Source organism: Piliocolobus tephrosceles, unplaced genomic scaffold (assembly GCF_002776525.5).
Source record: "Piliocolobus tephrosceles isolate RC106 unplaced genomic scaffold, ASM277652v3 unscaffolded_41753, whole genome shotgun sequence".
NCBI lineage: Eukaryota > Metazoa > Chordata > Mammalia > Primates > Cercopithecidae > Piliocolobus > Piliocolobus tephrosceles.
The window spans coordinates 6,657-12,911 of record NW_022326258.1 but is presented as its reverse complement, the minus strand read 5'-3'; the positions used below and the strand labels follow the sequence as shown (position 1 = coordinate 12,911).

At 46.7% G+C, this 6,255-nt stretch overlaps 1 pseudogene across 1 annotated transcript; it reads left to right on the top strand.

Moving 5' to 3' along the window:
• The first annotated feature begins 1,122 nt into the window (after positions 1-1,122).
• Positions 1,123-2,546, top strand: LOC113223539 (annotated as a pseudogene). Its single transcript, XR_003308773.2, has one exon. The product of XR_003308773.2 is annotated as a 60S ribosomal protein L37 pseudogene (transcript).
• The last annotated feature ends 3,709 nt before the right edge of the window (positions 2,547-6,255 follow it).

Here is a 6,255-nt window from a genome sequence, read left to right as displayed (position 1 = left end):
TAAACCTTGAGTCAATACAGCATATGTTTTTGTGAGCACAGGGTTGGGGCTAGGGTTACAGATTAACAGCATCTCAAGGCAGAAGAATTTTTCTTAGTACAGATCAAAATGGAGTTTCTTATGTCTTCCTTTTTCTACATAGACACAGTAACAGTCTGTTGTATCTTTCACCCACAATCTGAAAAGTAATAAATGTGGCAAATTTTTCAGACATCGTTCATAACATAGTTCATCAGCAAACTCATACTGGAGAGAAACCTTACAAATGTCATGACTGGCAAGGTCTTCAGTCAAGCTTCATCCTATGCAAATTGTAGGAGAATTCATTCAGGAGAGAAACCTCACAAGTGTGATGATTGTGGCAAAGCCTTTACTTCACGTTCACAAGTCATTAGGCATCAGAGACTCCATACTGGACAGAAAGCTTACCAATGTCATCAGGGTGGCAAGGTCTGTGGGTACTCCATGCAGAACATCAGAAAATTCATTTTTGAGATAATTGTTCCAAATAAAATGAATATAGACAATCATAAAGCTTTAATTGGCATTAGAGTCAACTCCGCATTGACTAGAGTTTGAGTTGACTTAAGATTGAGTTCAAGCATTAATTGACATGAAAAGTGTTAATGTGAAGAAGAATGGGTCAGGTGCGGTGGCTCATGCCTGTAATCCCAGCACTTTGGGAGGCCAAGGCAGGTAAATCACTTGAAGTCAGCAGCCTGGCCAACAGCCTTGAGCCACTTTACCCAGCCTGGTTTCAATTTCTATTTTTTGAGATAGAGTCTTGCTCTTGTCGCCCAGGCTCTAGTGCATGATCTCAGCTCACTGGAACCTCTGCCTCCTGCATTCAAACAATTATCCTGCCTCAGCCTCCTGAGTAGCTGGGATTAGTGGTGTGCGCCAACACCATGCTAATTTTTGTATTTTTATTTATTTTATATTTTATCTTTGTTTTGAGATGGAGTCTCGCTCTTGTCACCCAGGCTGGAGTGTGGTGTGATCTCACTGCAACCTTTGCCTCCTGGGTTCAAGCAGTTGTCCTGCCTCAGCCTCCTGAGTAGCTGGGATTGCAGGCGCCTGCCACCATGCCTGGCTACTTTTTGTATTTTTAGTAGGGAGTTTCTCTATATTGGTCAGGCTGGTCTCGAACTCCTGACTCCAGCTGATCCACCCGCCTCGGCCTCCCAAAGTGAAGGATTACAGGCATGAGCCACTGCGACTGACCTTTTTTGAGCCTGTTTTGCAGCCTTTACAAAAATCAGGGTTTTCCCACAAGATCACGAAGATTTTCACATAAGCGACTTCTGACCATTTGTGTTGGTGTTGCTGTTGGCAGTAAAGGTCAAGCAGGAATATGGTAATAACATTCAAACTTCCCACCTTTGGCCACGATCCTACCTTTCTAGTTGATATTTTGGCCAAACTCAGTTACTTGGGAGGCTGAGGCAGGAGCATCACTTGAACTTAAGAGGCAGAGGTTGCAGTGAGCCGAGATTGCACCATTGTACTCCAGCCTGGACAAAACAAAGTCTTAAAAAAAAAAGTCATGCCTTTTCTCCTCTTGTGGTGTGTGCTTGACTCGTCTTCTCGCCAAGTCTTCTCACAAGACTTTCAGGAGTAAGTGAGTCCTGACCAAGAAACAAAAGCAAAATTGTCCCATTTCCTAGTGGATTCGCATGAAAACTGGTAATAAGGTCACAATCATGTTACCATATCAAGCTGAAAATATCACCACCATCTGGAGAGTTGGACATGTTTTATTGGGAATATATTTTTTATCTCTGAATCTGTTATGAATGCATTTGTTGGCTGGGTTCGGTAATATGTGAAACATTTCATTTCAAAAAAATGTCAAGTGAAGTAATTTGATAGTGTACCTTACTCTTTGTTTTGTTTTTTTGAGATGGAGACTCCACTGTGTTCAGTGGATCACACCTGTGGTCCATGCACCTTGGGAGACTGAGGTGGGAGGATTGCTTGAGACCGAGTCTCCTGGGAATCTTCTCGTCTCTTCTCACCCAGTTCATGACAGACCCTTGGACTCTACTTTGTCATCTACCTGTGACCCGGAAGCCCCCAATTCCAGTTATTCCACCTTTCCACACCGAAACAATATATATCTTATATGTTTTGATTGATGTATTATGTCTCCCTAAAATGTGTAAAACCGCTCTCTGGTCTCGGCTGCAGAAGCGAGATGACGAAGGGAACGTCATCATTTGGAAAGCGTCGCAATAAGACGCACACATTGTGCCGCCGCTGTGGCTCTAAGGCCTACCACCTTCAGAAGTCGACCTGTGGCAAATGTGGCTACCCTGCCAAGCGCAAGAGAAAGTATAACTGGAGTGCCAAGGCTACAAGACGAAATACCACCGGAACTGGTCGAATGAGGCACCTAAAAATTGTATACCGCAGATTCAGGCATGGATTCCGTGAAGGAACAACACCTAAACCCAAGAGGGCAGCTGTTGCAGCATCCAGTTCATCTTAAGAATGTCAGCGATTAGTCATGCAATAAATGTTCTGGTTCTGAAAAATAAAAAAAATAAAAAAAAAATGTGTAAAACCAAACTGCAGGCTGAACACCTTGAGCACACGTCGTCAGGACCTCCTGAGGCTGCGCCACGGGGGCATTTTTAACCTTGGCAAAATAGATTTCTAAATTGATTGGGACCCAGTAGATACTTCACAAGCTCATGGACACAGAAAAAATCAAGAGAGAACAGGAAAAAAACTAGATGTAATGGAAAGCACAAAATCAGGTCCAAAATGTGAACTCTTTCATATTTATTCAACATAAGGAAATGCTCTTCAACTTTGTGTGGAAGATAGATTACTAATATTTGATTAAAATAAAAACCCATTCTATGTGATGTTAGCCAATTTAAACCGGCAAATAGTGATCAATTATATGCATGCATGAAACTTCCTAATATTTCACTTAGTATTGCTGTTACTGCGTTCTTGGAGTAGGAGCTCAGTCTGTCAGATAAATTACAGGAGAGTGGTGTCTCTCCATAGGTGGGCTTAGGTCTCTGTGTTGCATGAGTGGATAAACTGTTCAGCAGGAACCTAGGAGAGCTAGGATGACAAAGTTCATGTCCATTAAAGCTAGCAAGACATATTCCTTACTGCTCACGCATGAGTCACGGCTATAAGATGCTTACGGTTAAGGAAAGCAGCTTAATGATACCTGTAAGGACAAACTCCTACAGAAACACGATGTCCAGACGACCCAATAGCCCATGACAATGTTTGCTTTTAAGATAGCAGGCTGGTCTCAGACTCCTGACCTCCGGTGATCCGCCTGCCTCGACCTTCCAAAGTGCTGGGATTACAGGCGTGAGCCACCACACCCGGCCAAAGATAGCTTCAAACCAACAAAGTAATAAGTTTTGTCACACTGTCAGCCCTCCGGCAGGGAGACATAGCTTAGCTTTTACGTAGGCCCCTAGGTAAGAAAAGCTTCATGAGAAGGCGTTCCCCCTGCTTTCTAAGGACGCCCTGCTGTGTCACTGGTAGCTTTCAATCAACTCTCCTCACTGCACTGGGACACTCGCCTTGAATCCTTTACTGCGCAAGATCCAAGAACTCTAACGTGAGGTGTGGACTGTGACCCCATTTTAGGCAACAAAACAACTGAACGTTATACAAAAACAGACAGTTGATCTAATTCTCATAAAAATAGGAATTTCGTAGTCCTCATCCACCATGCCAGGAAGAGATCAGCACTGGAGTCACCGTGCGTGATAACAAAGGGGCTGACAGCTGGGAAACATGGGTGGATAAGGATGAGGCGCTCAGCAGCCGCCAACTGGGATTAATGAAAAGGACAATAGGATCCTGAAACGGGGAGGACATCGTGTAAAACGATGTAAAAGCTGCAGAGCCACTGGGCCTGCGAGCTTCCCATGGTGAACCTGGGACTTCCTGATAACTGCACAAACTCGCGTGGGGATTTCAACATTCCGAAGCGCCCAGATTCCTGGTGTGGCTGGACTCGGGGCTAGGGTGCTGCGAAAGGCAGGTTTGAAGCAGAAAGAAACCAAAAAAAAAAGAATAGAAAACAGTCATCTGAGTCAGTCCCGGGCGCTACGTGCAGAAAAACCATGGGTGGGTCCTGGACCCTTTCTGGGCGGGGCCTGGACACTGGGCGGTGACGGGCGGGACGGGGGGGGAAGGTCAAAGAGGGGGCGGGGCCTGAACAGGTGCTGGGTCAGGACTAGAGGGTGGAGGCCGCTGTGGGTGCGGGGCCTGGAAAGGGACTGGGACGGGGCAAGAGGGAGGAGGCTGCCTGGGCCCGGGTCGGACAGCCGGCAGGAGCGGCGCCAGAGGGTTATCGTCGTGTAGGGGGTGAAATCCCGAAGGTGTGTGATTCTAAAGAGCCAGGCCTGGAGGGGGCGGGTCCGGGCTCTCTCCTCAGCTGGGCCATGGATGTCGCTGGCCGTCATCCTCTCCCTCTAGGACGGGATCCTCCGGGTTCCGATTGGTGGATTGATTTTCATGTGCCGTGATGTTACCCCTAATATCACATGGATGCTTCCTGCCCGTTTTAAGTTAATATTTCAAGCAATCGAAGGTAAAATAACTTACTGTAGTGGACCACCTGTGCTGAACGCTGGATAGTTTTTCCTCTTAAGTTGAAAATGTCTTTAATGCACAGGGCCTGTTTTGAGCAGGTAGAGTCGCGCGTCCTGCGGGGGGGGCTGAGCCCCCCTCCGTCGGGGGCGGGGGGGGGGAGGGGGGGGGGGACACCCGTAAAGGGGTGAGTGGGGCGCTGGTTGCAGCGGGGACTGACAATTAGAAAGTCTTATTAAACTGAGCAAGATCCTGGGTTGTTTGAATGGATAATGGAAACTGCAAGATGACATGCAAAACTGCCTATTCCACACAGGAGGTGGAGGATAATTTCATATTTCACGGAAGTAAAGTCAGGTCTTGGAGCGGTGGCTCCAGCACTTTGAGAGGCCGAGGCGGGAGGATCGCTTGAGCCCAGGATTTCCAGATCAGTCTGGGCAACGTAGTGAGACGTCGTCTCTACTAAAAATCAAAAAATGAGTCAGGTGTGGTGGTGCACGCCTGTGGTCCAACCTGCTTGGGGCGCTGAGGTGGGAGGATCACTTGAGCCAGGGATTTTATGGTTGCAGTGAGCTCTAATCTCGCCACCACACTCCAGCCTGGGTGACAGAGCGAGACCCTGTCTCAAACAAACAAGCAAATAAATGAGAGGTATAATTCCTCCTTTGAGAGTAAAAAAAGATTTTTTTTCATCTCTTTTCCTAGGATATTTATTTAGAGAATTTGTAAATGCATTTTCTCTGTCTCCTGAGGCTTTTCTTTAGACAGAGTTTTGCTCTTGTTGCCCACACTGGAGTGCAATGGCGCGATCTCCGCTCACGGCAACGTCTGTCTCCCCGGTTCAAGCGATTCTCCTGCCTCAGCCACTTGAGTAGCTGGGATTACAGGCATGTACCAGCATGCCCAGCTAACCTTGTGTTTTTACTACAGATGGGGTTTCTCCATTTTGGTCAGGCTGGTCTCGAACTCCCGACCTCAGGCGATCCGCCCGTCTCGGCCTCTTAAACCACTGGGATTACAGTGTGAGCCACCGCGCCTGGCTTGAAGTCGTGTTTTTTAGAAACAACGTAATCCTTTTCTCAGCTTAATAACCCAGGGATGTATTTCTGAAGGACTTGGGTTCTCTCTTTGAAAGGTAAACAACAAGGGAGACAGTACCTGTATCTCGGTAGGAAGTTAAATGTTTCAAACATCAAATAATTCCAATGTAAAGGTATGGACCTTTAAATAATTCTAAGCTTTGAAAGGAATGTGGTCATGCAACCTGAGTCCAGTGGTATGCAGACGTAAGTTCTAAGAGTTTTCCTGACCAGACGCGGTGGCTAACGCCTGTAATCCCAACAGTTTGGGAGGAGGAGGCGGCTGGATCACTTGACGTCAGGAGTTCGAATCCAGCCTGGCCAACGTGATGAAACCCCGTCTCTACTAAAAATACAAAACAATTAGCCAGGCTTGGTGGCTCCCGTCTGTAATCCCAGCTAGTTGGTAGGCTGAGGCAAGAGAACTACTTTAACCCAGGGGGTGAAGGTTGCAGTGAGCCGAGATCTCGCCACTGCACTCCAGCCTGGGTGACAGATACTCTGTCTCAAAAAAGAAAAGAAAAATATAAATATAAGAATGACAGTAATGGATCTCTTCCACAAATGTGCTGGGACAACTCACTGGATATTCACATGA